At 40.9% G+C, this 16,247-nt stretch overlaps 1 protein-coding gene across 22 annotated transcripts in view; it reads left to right on the top strand.

The window, feature by feature from the left end:
• The window catches only part of KIAA1217 (KIAA1217 ortholog), a 354,365-nt gene that overhangs the window by 242,085 nt on the left and 96,033 nt on the right, over positions 1 to 16,247 (top strand). The window contains exon 1 of one of the 22 annotated variants that reach the window (XM_021389190.1): positions 8,237 to 8,256. The exons of the other annotated variants lie outside the window; for them this stretch is intronic. The gene's annotated coding sequence lies outside the window, so the exon portion shown is untranslated. Of the gene's footprint in view, positions 1 to 8,236; positions 8,257 to 16,247 lie in introns of those variants that run through there. 22 annotated transcript variants of the gene reach the window in all.

The raw sequence follows: 16,247 nt of genomic DNA, 5'->3' as shown, positions 1-16,247 counted from the left end.
GTGCTTGTAAGTGTTTCAGAAGATGTTTTTCTCTGTAGACCATTAGTTGTCATTGCATATGCCATACTGTGCTTTTCAGTGGTGGTTATTGTATGAATAGCAACGTCAGTGAGTTTAAATGAAGTTGAGAGGAAAATGCCACAGAAAAATGAGAAAAACTAAAAATGGGATTTTTAAAACATCATACTTTTTCTATTATTCTTTCTTACTTTTTAAAATTCTGGAGACAGCTCATGCAGTTGTTTTCATTCTTAGGTCATCGTTGTTTCTTTGTTCTTCTATAAAGATTCATAATCATTTTTTGATGTTTATCTTCACTGATGTATTGTGATTCCAAGAAGAGATGATAGTGATAGGGAGAAGGGAAAGAGTAATAGGGGAGACAAACTATTGGAAACAAAAATAGTGTGTTTAATTGTCTCCGTTTCTAAAAGTGAAACAGTTACAATAAGAATTGTAGAGAATATTCTTGCCATTTAACTCAGTGAAGTTTAGTGTCTCAATCCATGTTTAAACTGCCAGATACTTCAGGTATTATACGCAGATTGCTCTAAAAGTAATGACTCCTATTAATTTCCATGGAAACTACAACAGATACGAAAAGCACAACAATACTATTTGATGGAGCAAATTCTCCACTACAAAACACTATTTTTCAACACAGTCACCACCATTAACTATGCATTTTCGCCAGCAATGACTGCACATATGCCGCACATACAAAAATCTGTGCCCACAGAGGTGACCCATTGTTTCACAGCTGCTGTGAAGATGTTTCCTTGGAAAATGTTGCCCCTGCAGTCCATCCTTCATCGGCCCAAATGGATGGAATTTGGGAAGCACAAAATCCAGACCTTACAGTGGATGTGACAGGACAGTCCAGCCAAGATTGGCGACGTGCTCCACTGCCTTCAAACTGGTATGGGGCCTGGCATTATCATGTTGCAAGAGAAAGGTTGTCTTGTTGTCTGGCCTGACTCTGGAAGTTTAAGCCTTCAGCTTATACAGCATTGCAATGCAGTGATTGAAGTTGATGCTTTGTCCGGGTTCCAGGAAATCCAGAAGGATCACCTCTTTCCTGTCTCAAAAGACAGTGCGCATCACTTTGACCACTGAGGGCTGCGTCTTGAATGTTTTATTCAGTGGGGAATTCACATGTTGCCTCACTGTGGACTACCATTTTGACTCCAGCATATAGTTGTGACACCACATTTCATAACCAGTAATGATGCGATCCTGGAAACTGCCACCTTCAGCCTTGTAATGGTTCAATAGGTCCTGACAAACCTCACTGTGCTCCATAAATATTCAGAAAGCATCAGTGAATATCAGTGGGTGCCATTTTTTCCACCTCCTTGCTTCATACGCACTTCCATGTCAGACGCCATTCTGTCAGACTGCCCCTCTGCTGCCATCTGCATCATGGCAGCAACATATAATGGAATATTGGTGGAAAGGTTCCAGCCTCTACTGCCGTACCACCAACATTCACCTCTGATGTTGTGGGCCAACATAATGAAAATAGGAGGCATTACTTTTGGAGTTGCCCCTGTTTATGTGTGATTTAAAATGCCTAATCTGACCCTTAATGTTAAATTAAGGTTGGTTATTTCAAATCTTCAATCTTCAAATTCATTCTTCAAACTAAATCTTCAAATCTTCAGATCAAATCTTACTTCAAATCTTCAAATCTTACTGGAATTAATGGGTGACAGTGTTTTCTTTATTGAGGTACCTGTCATGGTTTTGTGATTTTCGGTTATTGGTATTCCACATCATAACATCATGTAGTGGACATACCTAGTTCTCAGAAGAGAAGGACTACTACAGTCCCCACGGCACTTTGCTCCTTTGTTACCATTTTCCAGCCGGAGGGAAAAGATAAAAGCTCGCAGTATAAAAACTTGCAGATCACGAGACCTCGTCCCTTTTTTCCGCCGTCTCTCGTCTTGGCAGCACCTCGCTCTCCAGCCGCCTTATCGTCGGTAGTAGAGTAAGGCCTACCTTGATTTTGGGACATTCTCTCTCTCTGTATTGAATTTATCAGCTTAAATTGTAATTATATTGTATTATAGTGTGTTGTTTTGCATTCCGATATTTTATTTAGTAAATTAGTTTGTTTCTCCTCAGATTGTTGCCGCTGTTCTTTGCTCTCAGGGCCATCTCCCTACCCTTTTCCCCTTTCCCCTTTTCCCGGGACGTGGGCCCTTGGGTCCCCCGTCCCCTTTGTCACGGAATCGGGCCTAACGCCCGTAAACCGTTGACAGTACCTCATTGCAGACTTGTATGCCTCACTTAGGCAACAAGCTTTGAGACTTTCAGTTACTGTTTCTTTAGTTTTCCATGTCCAGACAATGTCGGCTTTTAACATACCAAATTTTGCATCGCACACACACACGCACACACACACGATGCAAGTCCAAGTCCACAGGTTCAAATCAGGTAAATATTACCTTAGAGAAACTTGACCAAATAGTATTTTTTTTTCTTGCCTGCACTAAGCAGTTTAATTTTTCCTGTTTCATTTCATAGTGATACTTGAATAACTGTAGAAGGGATCAAGCACATCATAAATACAAAAATTATTTATTCATTTATTGTCTTGGTTACTTGGTTACCATATACAATGTGGAAAGGGAAAGGGCTGATGAGCACTCACCACTTGAGATTTTAGGGCACAGTCTTACAGAGTACTGGTCAAGGATCAACCAAATAAGTTCATGCCCCACTTTGTTTACGAAAATATTCTTGTGGACTTCTCATATTCTTAATTATGTTCATACCTTCAAGCAAAAATCCATGATAGAACCAAGACACTATAAGACTTTGCTTAAAAAAAAAAAAACATCAACAAACAAACCAGAAAAGCCCCAAAGCTATTAAGTCATTTAATGTGAAATAGAAGTGATTTTTTCTCCTTCATATTAGCCATATAACCTGGAGTGCAGATACAATACTGTATTTCTGCTGAGGCAGTGCAAAAATACAGAGCTGTGATACAGTATCTCCACGTAGGTGGAGTGACAACAGAAGAGGGAAGACTGTGACTCTGGAGATCTTCTGGACTCCTTGATGGCTGAACAGTTTTTCATTTTACAGGTGTAACTATTTTTGATTTCCCTAAAAATTATGATTTGGAATATGACGTGGATTCCCTTGAGATGTTTTAAAAGTTCTCTTTTTCTAGTTGTTTGATTTGCGTAGCTTTAGTCCTCACTAAAATTGAATGAAGCACAGTTTTTCAGTAAGTGTTTTTTACAAAGGCTGAGAAAAAAAATAGACAAAAATAACAGTGGAGAGGAGATTCTTTTTCACTTTATTTCGTTGTTTAGGAATTTTGCAAAATACAGTTTGCCAAGGTAACAAACGTGTCATTTTCAGCTGTAATGTTCAATGAGTGAGAGCCAAAGAGCAAACACTGAGGGATGCTGTAGCTGTAGAGCTTGCTGAAAATAGTAAATCCTGAAACATAAGAAGTCCTAACGTTTCCCGGGGCCCTCTTCCTTTGTTCTCCTCCTTCTGACTGCATTCCTTGTTTACATTTGACTGGTCTTTTTGTTTGTCTGCTTCCCTTTTGGACCCTTCTGGCCATCTCCACTTTTTCAGCTGTTGCATGGCTGTTTCCTGCAGGTTGCTTGTAGTTAATCCTGTACATTGTCTTTGTATTTTCATGTGATAAAAGACTTCACCCTTTCCCTTTGCCAGATATTTGTGCACTTAAAACTTCTGTGAGAAGAACCTCTGCAGCCTGAATCAACAGAGTTACCACCCTGATGTTTTCCCATCCCAGCACCGTTGAAAAATACCACTTTCTTATATCTTCCCTACAAAACCGTTGTGCACAGGAAATAAGCAGTTGATCCTCATTTCATTTCCTCATTCTCAAGCTGTTTAAGAGGACCTCTGCATCAGCATCTCATTTTGCCATGTATCATCATCTACATACTCATCTCTTGCCCGTTGTGCTTTATCATTTACCTCCAGCATCAGCTGATTGCATGTCTCTGCAGGATCCCACCCAGAGGTGTAAGCCTAGGAAACACTAATTCGCACCATAATGTCCTGGCTAACCTGACTTTGCTTCATACCAAACCTCTGTGCGTGTCTCTCATTTTAGCCACTTCTCGTCCTGGCAGCTGTGTCATCTTCCTGGGTGACCCATGATAAATGCAATGTGTTTAATGTATTCTTCCTTTGTAAAGACTTCCTTTTGAAGTCCATCAGGAACATAAATCAAGTGACTATTACACAGACTGGAAAAAAAAAAAAAGGAGAAGCCTGGCATTCTCCTCGATTTCTCCACTTTTACAGCACTGCCAGTACCTCAGTGAAAGGCACTTTGAATTGTATCAGCACTGTCAGCAAGAATAGCAGGGCTGCATTCCTGCTGTGGGAGCACATTGCGCTCCCAACACCATTCTGTGACATTATTTTAGACTGACTCAGGGGGACAGATGTCTCCTACTAAATCATCAACACAAGTGTCTCAAGCATCTGCTTTTTCCTTTGGAGACTTAACATTTCAGTGTTCAACAGGCCTGATCCTGCTTAAAGTGGTGAATACTTTCCTTTGATCTGCTTAGCAAGCAGATCCCACAAGGCAGGCATACCGTTCATTCACCTTTTTTTTGAAGGGCCTGGAATAATGACCAACTGCAGTCAGTCAGCCTCAAGATATTAATCCTTGTCCTCCCTAAGTTACTGCGCGCTAACCCTTTCAGTACTACCTTACAGCAGTGTTCAGCAGATATTTCTCAGGACTCCATTTGATGGCATTCCCCACATTCCTGGCATCTTTGCTTTCCTCTGATGACTCTTAGCTTTCTACAACTTTTCCCAGGGCCGCAGCTCACTCTATTTAGGTTTGAAGTTCAAAAGTAACATGTTTGGCAGCTGTTTCCTTTCTCCCTGGTACCTTTCTCATTACAGCAGATATTGGCTCCTGAAATCATTTTTTCTTAAAGTAGCATCCCATCCTGCTCACACCTGTTAGTGAAGCCATGAAAACATTCATTAGCTGGATGTGGTGTCTCAAGCCGAGTCTTCCACTCTTCTCCTTGGCCTCTATCATTTTCTACTTTTCTCCAGAAAAAATTACTTACGCTCTATTGTCGATTTTCTCCATATCAACTTTCTATTTCTACCTGCCTGTATTTATTGGTTTCTTTCTTACATTAGCCCAACATTGATAAGAGTTGGTACCACTTGTATTCTTGTTTCAGCAGCAGCCTCTCTGCTCTGAGGGCCTTTGATGACAGACAGCAAAAACCCCTGCCATCTTCCAGCTCACTGGAACTCACCTCATATTGGTGAAGCTGGTCAAGTGCGGTTCATTCAGACCAGCTGAGGATCTGCTCTCGTGTCCAGGATAGAAGGCATGGGCCCTGCACAACTCAGTTTAGTAGGAGGTGCAGGATCCTACCTACTGGCCACCAGAGGTTGCTCAGAGCACATTAGTTGAGTGTTCAGTGCTCTATAACTCTTTAATTCTTAGTAAGTCCCATCCAGGGTTTTCTAATCTTCTGTGGAATTTGTGTCCACATCCTGTTTTTCCCCGAATGTAGGTTATTCACTCTGATGTCTCACGTCTCTGAGGTACATCGATGGAGTCATCAAGGGAAGCTGGAGGTGGGGATTGTCACTGGAACCTGTCCCTGGGATGCAGAGATCACAGCCCTTGCTGCATGTGGAAGTTGCGAAGTTCTCCTTGAATTCATTTCCCATCATTGTGCGCTATATATATCCACAGGCATGCCCACATTTGGAAAAAAAATAAAAACTCCTCTACAATCTAGAAGCAAAGGAAGAAACAGATCATTACTGTTTTCCCTCTTTAAATACCCTTGAGGTCACCAGACTGCTGATGAAGGCATCGATGTGGTGTTGAATTTGGAAAGGAATACAGAAAGTTAAGAAATATTTTGGGAAGTTCCAAATGAAGCCATGCTTCAGGTTTGGAGTCAGACCCAACTATCATCAAATTTCATTCATAATAAGGTCTTTATGTGGGTTGCAGCAATGGTCTTGATTATATTTCTCCCATGTGGGCATGTCTGGATCTTCTTTAGGTGATCCAAAGTTGGCTGTATAGCATCATGGAGGCCTCTTTTGCCTCTTGATGCAGAAGTCAGTGTTCTGTTGCACTGCTGGTATCATTCTGTGTTTGGGTGTTGTTCATTTTTTTCCTGCCAGACTGTGTTTATTCAGAGATTGCTAATTCTTAATCCTGCATGTAGCACCATAGGATTTTAGAATGACTCTGGTAAAAGGAGAGAGTGACTTCTAGGCCTAGATGGATCAGTTTCACGTATTTTAACTATGACTCTTCACCTAACTATTTGTTTTAGCATTAAAATAAATGCATTGTTGTAAGAGGCGGGGGAAGAGCAACATTTTCCCTGTATTAGGGATGGGGTCCCTCATTTCCTAATTTCCTTTGGGAGTAGGAAAGTCCAGAGAAAGAGCACACAGTTCTAATTCCCACTAGCATGACAAGACTTGAGGAAACCACGTAGTTTGCATTGGTTTTATGCATTGTCTTTAGGGAGGTTGACTGATGCTCTCTTTTGATTCTGCCATTCTGCAAAATAATGGCCCTTCCAAACTGTGGTCTTGAGGTGTAATGCAGACCAAACTTCAAGCAGATACGCAGTATAATTTTTTGTCCTTTGGAAATCTCACATATTTGGCAATGAGATGGGATTATGTCCTTAGGAAATCCATAACTTTTTTTTTTCTTAAATCAGAATAGTTTAATTAAAGGTCAGACAGAACTTTCCAGGTTTTGGGGGCGGTAATGTTATAAAAGCATGAAAAAACATTAGCAATGGACTGCTTTGTCTTTGTGGTTTGGAATTGGAAGTTATCCAGTTGTTGCCGGAAGGCTACATTTAATTTGTACTGTGTTTGCATAAATGGTATATTTGTAAAAATCGCATTTTACTTGAACAATTGTGAATGATGCATTTATCATAGGGAGAAAAATGATCTATTGTTCTATTTAAATGAAACAGCACTGCCCTTCCAAAGTATCCAATGGAAACTCATGAAAAATCTGAGTATACTTGAATGTTGCTTATCTTGTCCCCACAATCAACTCTCATATGCTCATATTCCTTGGATTTCTAAAATTCAATAAATTATTTGAATTTCTCTCTTAATTATGATGTTAGCATTATAATTACTTGCTAAGTAAGGTTCTTTAACAATGATGCCCTTGTTATCAGTGCAGTGGCACTCCTTTGCCCAGTGCAAATAGCTGCGCTGTAGTGGGAGCAGTAGCAGTAGCTGTCATGGGAGCCTGGTGCTGGCTGAGGGGAATCCAGTGCTTGGAGAAGGTTGTTCAGAGCGCTGTGCACCATTGCCTCAACCCTCCACCCTGCAGGCAAATGAAGTCTAAGCAGAATATAGGACTTCTGCCTGTAAGGTCTCAAACATCAGTAGGCAGTTCCCTCTCCAGTTTGCATCTCATTCATATGTTTGGAGAATGATATTTGTTGATTTGAAGTTGTTGTTTTTGGGTGTTTGGGTTTTTTTGCTTTTAAGCCCATTTTAGCACATTTTCACAGTCTGTGTTATTTAAGATCAGATGTGGAATAGTAAAGAGAGACATAATTGGAGAACACTTCTTAGTCATACCGTTGTTTATCTTTTATTCTTTTTTAAGTTGAGTTAATCAAGAGTAATATAATATTTCTAAGTTCTGCTGAAAGGATTCCACGTCTCTGTAGTGAGAAACCCACACTGTAGTACGACTGCTGCTAATTCTGGCCAAGAATTGTATCATTCCTTTGGAAGAATGCATATTTTACCATTTCTTGTCAGATACAGTTGCTAGATATATTTTTGAATCTGTGTGGCTAAACTCTCTGCCATTAACTCTTTTATCAGGAAAAACACTATGAGTTTCTTTGACTTACCATCACATGTAGCATATTTGAATTGAGTCTTGAAAAAGGTCCTGAGAATACTGCATATTAAGCATTGATAGAACATGTTGTTCTCTAACACACATGCCTCTCCTTTATTCTTCTCTTCTCTTCTCTTCTCTTCTCTTCTCTTCTCTTCTCTTCTCTTCTCTTCTCTTCTCTTCTCAGTATACCTTCAGTATGTAGAGGTTATTCTCTTAATTCTATTGTTCTCTTTTTTCCTTTCCTGTTAACAATTATCTCTCCCCCTCCCCTTCTTTTCTCTCTTTGATCCACAGGTTTTGCAGTGCATGTTGGTCTCCCTTCATTCAGAACTTGACATTCAAAGGTACTTGATGAAAATTGAAACCTCTCAGAGAGTTAGTACTGTACTTTCTTTTTTTCTGCACTCTGCTGTGGATTGAGTTTGTTACCTTTTAACTGTGTGTGGTTCACATCACAACTAGTGCTCTCAAATAAATACAGATCTGCATGCTTTTTCCCTCTGAAAGTGCTGTCATTCATATAGATTAATTGCATATGAGAGTGTGATGCATGTGCATCTTTTGATGATTTTTTAATTCTGACTTTTCCTTTAATGGCATGGTAGATACAAAGTCCACTCTCTTATCTCAGATAGATGTTTTGAAACAGGCCAAAATTTGGTGGGAGGTTCTAGATAAATAAGTGATCCCTACCAGCTGTCCCAATTCTAATTTTATTTATGTATTTATTACATATTTGGAGCAGAGTTAAGTGATAAAAGTCTTTCTGCAAAGTTGAGGCCAGATCTGTGGATGCAGGACTAAATATTTCTGTATTTGATCTGCTGAAAGGCTTAGGTTTCAACTTGCAAATTGATCTTTTTGTGAGAATTTAAGTTGAAGTGCACACTTGCTGGATACCCAAGTGGGATAATGGCTGCAGAGCAGTATAGTGGGCCCAGCTAAAATATAAATTAACATCTAAAAGAGCCCCAATTTAGAATACGCTAATGTTGTTTTACATATGCTTCCGCATCTTGGGGTTGTACTTTCCTTGTATAATGTCAACCCCTGCTGTCATGCAGATTTGGAAGTGTTTCTCTGTACCTTGCATCTCAATGTAAGGCAGGCTGGCTGAGGGGAGGCCACAGCTCTTAGGAGTTTTTGTTTAAATCTCCTGTGCACATCTGAAGTCACCTGTATCTCATCTTTCTACGTGTTGGGCTCCTCTTCCATTTCTGTATGACTTCTTACATGGATATCTGCTACAGATTTTTTCCACCCTTGCAGTGAATACACACACACCTTTTAGGTACATTTTTGAAAGGTGCCACTGTGTGTTTTCTTCTGCCAGAGCACAACCATGGAAGCACCAAGCTGACACGTGCTGCCAATAAGGAAGGAGGCCTCCGAGCATGCAGCTTATTTGCTTCCCCGCTGGTTTTGTTTCCACTTGGAGAATTTCAATGCGCCAGTAAAAATGCTGACCACAGGGAAGATGGGAGTGGCAGGGTGTGGGGAGCAGGGAGGCTTCTCCCTGTTGTGCCGAGGGAGGAAGGAGCAGAAGGGCATGGTGACAAGTGGGCAAAGAGGATGTGAAGCTCCGCTCTGGCACAGCACCTCTCCTGCAGCAGCCCGGTCCCACTCACTGACCTCCCTCCCACTTACCAGCATCAGTGGTGAGGGCTTCTTTTTTCTTCCCCCCTCCCTCAGTTATTTTTAAAACAATGTGTTAATGAAGATCTCCTCATTCACTTTTAGAAATCAGAAAAACAGGTTTTTCCAGGGCAGCTGTGGGCTGGAGCCTGCATCATGCTCCTTTGCTTTGGGAAACAGACACCACAAAAACAGACCCTCCTCCTGTTTTCCTTAGGCAGATGTGTGGGAGAAAAGGGATGGGTAGGTAGGTAATCGTGTTCTTGAATCAGAACACACTATCCCCTAGGTACATCTAGGCATCTGGTATTTATTCTTTTTTTTTTTTTCCTTCCTTTTTGCATGTGGTTTTAAGCATGTAAGGATCTTTCCCCTTTAATCAGCATAATGACAGTTTTTGTTTAAATCATCCCTTTTAATCTTTGGATTTCTCATGACAGTTCTGGGGGCTATGTAGGTAGAAGTCACCTGCAGCTGATGAGGGGCAGCCGTCTTCCGCCTGGAACAAGGGATCATTCTGTCCTGTGAATACTTCACAGTGGGGTTTTAGGAGGGAAAAGAGAAATAGCTTCCAACTGAAGCTGCCATAAGATTTTAATTAAGACAAATGTTGATGCCCGGGCTGGAATTTATGGATAACTTACTTAAAGTAATAATAAACTGAGACTATAATGCAAGAATATGACGGAGACTGTGAAGGGACGAGTTTTGCTGCGAGCAGAATAGATGGGACAATGGAAGCCTTTGCAAAGAGAAATGGTGAGGTGATCAGTCACTTCTTGAGCTTAGCTCTCACATGTAAATAAATATTTCGTGTCACCCGGTGTTAGAATACAGCAGAGCTCTGTGTCTCTGATTTCTTTCATTCAGTGTGATTTTTGCTTATTGCCAAGGGACAACTATTTGTTTTATATATCATTTTACTTCAATTTCCACCTTAAAATCTCAGGCTGGCATTTGTAAAAAGAAAAAAAAAACAACCTTGGACTTGGGTAGAAACATTCTGAGAAACATTTCTGCAGTGCAACATGGATTATTTGGGTTGGTTTGGTTTTTTTTTTTATATTTCATGCATTCAAAAGAGATGCCACAGCATGTTGCATATTTCAGTCTGGACTTGTCTGGACTAATTAAGCTGCTCTTTGGCGGGCTGCTGAGTTCCTCAGGGCACATTTTCAAATGCAAGTTCCCCCAATTAAACATCTGAATAAGAAGTCTGGCAGTGTAAGTGCTGAGCACCTACAGCTTTTATTGCTTGTAATGAATATCTTTACTGCAAACTCACTGCCTTCCTGAAAAACAGGCTTCAGCGTATCTGCATGCCTACGGTTGGGAACCAAAGACTGAAAATGTTGCTCTGTGTCAATCATTTATAGCAGAGTTGCATGAAAAATTCCCTGCTAGCTCGGGGATCGCCCTGCAGAAGCCGAGCAGGGAGCGTGGCAGTCAGCAGCCACGGCTGTCCTCGGGATTAAAAGAAATGGGACTTGGCGGCTGGCCACAGCAGGGAGCGCGCAGCTGGCCATGCAGGGCTCCTGGGAAAATGTGTGGATTTTTCAGATGGTTTGAATATCATTCCCACCTAAAAATATGGCTATAAATCCTGACAAATGATGAGACATGATTTTTTTTTTTTCTGGCGAAAGGAACTGTGGTCAGCATCAGCGAATACAGAGAGTGTTGATACAGATCCTTCCATAAGCAGGGAGTTCTGCCTGCTGACATATTCACAGAAATGGGTGAGACACCCACTTGGTGCAGCATCCCATGCTGCGGTGGGTTGAGTGCCTCCCACTGGGACTGACTGCAGTGGGTTTTGGGGCAGCACCTTTTCAAGGGGACTCTGCCTGTTGCCTCTGTGTGTCTGTGTGTGAGAGTATCCCACTGCATCCATTGCATAGATGTAATAACGAACTTCAGTGTATGTAGGCATGTACAAGCATTTAACTTTTCTGAGAAAGCACTATGGAAAACATTGTTATAATAATTTCTTAACAGTAAAAACATGTAGGTAGTATTCATTTTCACTCCAGCAGCAGTTATGTCACTAGTAGCATGTCCAGACAAGTAAAACCTTGTAGATGGGATCATATAGGACCCTAATGACTCTGTATCTTTGGAAGAAGCAGATCCTTCCTTCAGACAACGGTAATTTGGATCTGACACAAATGGGATGAGGAAATATGACTGCTACAATAATAAGAGCACATGCGCTGTGACAATATTTCAGAGTTAATAAACTCATCATACATTAAACACAACCCATTTATATGTGCATTTGCAGTCTGTTTCATATCCAGTAGCCATCTCTGGCACAAGTCACAGGAGAAACAATCTACCTGAAGGTCAAGAAAAACAGTTCTCCGTTGTTCTTTTTGTTTTTCTTTTATTTGTTTTTTGAAATGTTGGGAAGAAACTCTATTGGTTTACTTTCTTTGCCTGTGCTAAGTGTGTTCTCTAGAGTATATGCTTAAAAAGAGTTATTTTATGAGAGCTGTATTATTTTTTTTATGTCTTTGTTTACCATTCATACGCTGCCAGGAGTGCTAGCAACTCTGAAGATGTACACGATAAGATTATTCTCCTTACAAGGTAACTTTCTGTCAAGATAAGGACTGAGGAAGTTCCTGGAGTCAGGAAATAGAAAGTGTAAATTGATCAAGAGATGAAATTAAATCCTTCTTCAGGTAACGGGTACATAACCTCCTAGGTTCTTCTTGTCTGTGAAAATGTGTGAAGGTAAATTTGCAGCTTTTTGAAAGGAAAGCAAATGGAAAAAAAAAATTCAGAGACATGGATTAGTGTGGTAAATAACAGTATAATGAGCTTGGAAGGAAATTGTGATGAGCAATAGAACTCATTAGGCCAAAGGGTGGGCATGGTGGTGATGGGCTGATGGTTGGATTAGATGATCTTAGTAGTCTCTTCCAACCCTAATGATTCTCTAAGAACATGATTCTATGTGGGGGATTCCTGGAGGCAGAGGAGGGCAGCGGGACAGAGGTAGCAGCTCGATGGCACTGGGGGCATCTCTGGTGCCCTGGGACTGCTTGCCGTGTTGGCATCTCTACCACATTTCACTTTTCTTATTCAGGTACCTTCTGGTTTCGCTGCTTATTATTTGAAATTTTATTGCATTCACAGAGCCATGTACTTTTTTGCATCTTTTTCCAAGTCAATAAAGAACTGCAGATACGTTACAAGAGCATGCTTTGGACAAGCTATTACAGCCAGCCAGCAGTAGTGAGGCATGATTAGCCGTAGCTTTATTTCTTGATCAAGTCCCAAGAGCAGTTAGAAGATACCTGATCTTCTGTATGATGCCCTGAAAAGGTTACAGAGATGTATGTCCTTGTATTCCAAGAGGATTAAATAAAATCGTCATCTAAAAACTCTCTGTAATTATATTTAAGTTTTCACCAGAATCTTTCATCTTTTGGCCTTTTTTTTCTGCTGAGCTTCCTACCCAGTACTAGCATGGAAGTTCAGCTCAGCTGGCTGAAAAATCAGCTCAAAGCGGCATGCAGAGGGGTGTCTGCTAACATAGCTGTGGGGGAAGACCATGTCTGACTGAGGACATTATAGCCTAAGCAGTGTTGGCACAGGGGAAAACAGCCCTGCTGCTAAGCTCTAAGCCTGTTTCTGTTTTAAGGCATTTATCCCACCAGTGTGCCTAGGAAAGTGCTGGTCTTTCCTTGGTTTTGCATGCATATGTAAAGTATCTGCTTACAACTGTCCTGATTTTAGATAGTACTCCTTCTTTGTGAGCATCCTGACTTTTCTTCTGTGTAAAGTATTATATTTCTTGCCAGCAGACATATTAAAAAGGCAGCCACCCTGGTATAGTAACATCCAGTTCATTGCTCTTACTGGATCTCTGCAGCATGCAGTTACAGTGCCAGCCTGCTCCAGGGGCAGCCGTACATCCACTCTGTGACTTTGCCTGTGTTCTCATACTTCCTGAAAGCTGAGCTGTATGGCGAATACTTATTTTGTAAATTCTTATCCTGCGTGCTAGTTCCCCATAATTAAGTATTTAAAGTTTTGAATAATTTTAAATACGGTAACGAACATGCTATGGAAATATACGTAAGGTATGATTTAATAGGATTTCTTTGCCATCTGTTTTATCTGATTTTGCAGTCACCATGCTACAAGGGTTGGGTGGTGCTGAAGGTTTCTACCCAGCTTTCTTTGACTATCGTTACAAGTCTGCGCAGTTTATGACTCCAGAAATGTTGCTTGTCCTCTACCCACTTCATGGGCTGGTTTTCTGAATGAGTTCTGCCTAGGAATGTGTTTGGTTATTAAGTAGCATTAAGCCTGGTGCTCACTGCCAATGATAAAAATGCTTTTTTATCATATACATGCTCATATCTCCCAGTAACTTGAATAGCTCCAGTTTCTGTGTTTGAAGGTTTTTTATAATCTGTTTAAAATACAGAATTATATCTGAAATACAATGTTTACATGAGTTGAGCATGAGAAATAGCTTGAAATCTTTCATAAAGGGTATTTGTATACACGGTGGATTTCATTAATCATAGAATAGCTTGCATTAGTTCTACATTTGCGCAACCTCATTTTCTAGAGTGGAAATAGTATGGATTTATACCATATTAAGAGGAGGACAGGGCTTCATATCTGAGCAGAATGGAATGAGGACTGCTGAAAGGGATGTTTTTAGTTCAGGGGGATGTGTCAGACCATATGTTAGGTGCTGAAGAATTGCCGTGGGGACAGCCAAAGAAACACAACATTGCTGAGGTTGTCTCCATCTGTGCATTGACAGGACACGCTGGGCACAGCTGAGATCATGTCTAGTTGCTTGTGGTTATGGCATTATCTCCTTACTGCTTAAGTATGCACCTGTTCATATGTGTAGATAATGTGCAATGGCATGACTCAGATGGCATCTGGGGATTCAACTGAAAGAGAAAAATAGAGGAGTGAAAAGCAAAATAAGCTTGATTCATATTATCAGAATATTTTTCTTAAAGAAATAAAAGTAATTCCCTTCTCAGCAAACTGTGAACTTAACAGATCTTTTGCAGGTTGATTTTGTTGCTTTTCTTTGCATTCTGTTTTTTCAGTTATGGTTTTCTTGAAGATGAGAATTATAATGAGCTTTCTAGCATCCTATTAATGCATACATACAGATAAGTTATTAATCACTGCAAGGAGTTATGAAGCTGTAATGATATGAGTTGGTAGTACTCCTGCAATATGCCTGTGTAAATGAAATACAAGAGCTGCTGCAAAAGTAATGCCTCCTTTTTCATTATGTTGGCCCACAACGTCAAAGATGGATGTTGGTGGTATGGCAGTGGAGGTGGAACCTTTCCACCAATATTCTATTATATTTTGTTGCTATGTGACAGGTGATGGCAGAGGGGCAGTCTGACAGAATGGTGTCTGACGTAGAAGTGCGCATGAAGCAAAAGGGTGGCACTGAAATTATTTCTGCACGGAGGAATTACCTATTCACATTCACAGATGCTTGCTGAATGTTTATGGAGGCCAAACAGTGAATGTGAGCACAGTAAGGCGGGTTTCAGCTGTGGTGACAGCGACATGAAAAACAAGCCACATTCTGGGCAGCTATGCACAACTGTCATACCACAAAATGAAGAGCATCTCCATCAGCTCATCCATGCAAATCTGCACATTATGACCAGGCAAGTGTGTATGGAGCTGAATATCATCTTCAATGTGTTGGAAATGATGATGGCCATGCTGGAATATCACAAAGATTGTGCTAAGTGGGTCCCACAAATGCTCACGCAGAAACAGAACAGCATTTGCAAGTTTGTCAGGACCTGTTGAACCAATACGAGGCTGAAGGTGGCAGTTTCTAGGATCACATCATTACTGGTGATGAGATGTGGTGTCACCACTATAAGCTGGAGTCAGAACGGCAATCCATGGAGAGGACATGTGAATTCCCCACTGAATAAAACACTCAAGACGCAGGCCTCAGTGGTCAAAGTGATGCGCACTGTCTTTTGGGATAGGAGAGAGGTGATCCTTCTGGATTTCCTGGAACCCAGACAAACCATTAACTCTGACTGCTACATTGCAGTGCTGTCTAAGCTGAAGGCTCAAACTTCCAGAGTCAGGCCAGACAACAAGACAACCTTTCTCTTGCAACATGATAATGCCAGGCCCCATACCAGTTTGAAGGCAGTGGAGCACGTTGTCAGTCTTGACTGAACTGTCCTACCACAGTCACTGTGTATTCCAAATTTGTTGCCTTCTGACTGCCTTCTGTTCAGACCTATGAAGGATGGACTGCAGGGGCAACATTTTCCAAGGAAACATCTTCACAGCAGCTGTGAAACAGTGGGTCACCTCTGCAGGTGCAGATTTTTACATGGGCAGCATGCAGGCTCTTGGTCATTGCTGGTGAAAATGCATAGTTAATGGTGGTGACTGTGTTGAAAAATAGTGTTTTGTAGTGGAATATTTTCTCTATTAAATAATGTTGTTGTCCTCTTTGTACCTGTTGTAGTTTCCATGGAAATAAATAGAAGTCATTATTTTTAGAGAACTACATACTTCAGCAGTGATAATTTCCAAGCCATTTTGGAAAGCTGAATGAAAAAACACTGAGTAATTGATTTTTTTTGTCTGTATTTGCAAGTCACTTGTCACCTCTGTGACCTTTCAGGCACAAGACCCTGTATTTACAACCTGCAGA

Source organism: Numida meleagris, chromosome 2 (assembly GCF_002078875.1).
Source record: "Numida meleagris isolate 19003 breed g44 Domestic line chromosome 2, NumMel1.0, whole genome shotgun sequence".
NCBI classification, from domain to species: domain Eukaryota; kingdom Metazoa; phylum Chordata; class Aves; order Galliformes; family Numididae; genus Numida; species Numida meleagris.
Note: the sequence above shows the minus strand (reverse complement) of the source record. Positions and strands in the feature narration are given on the sequence as shown.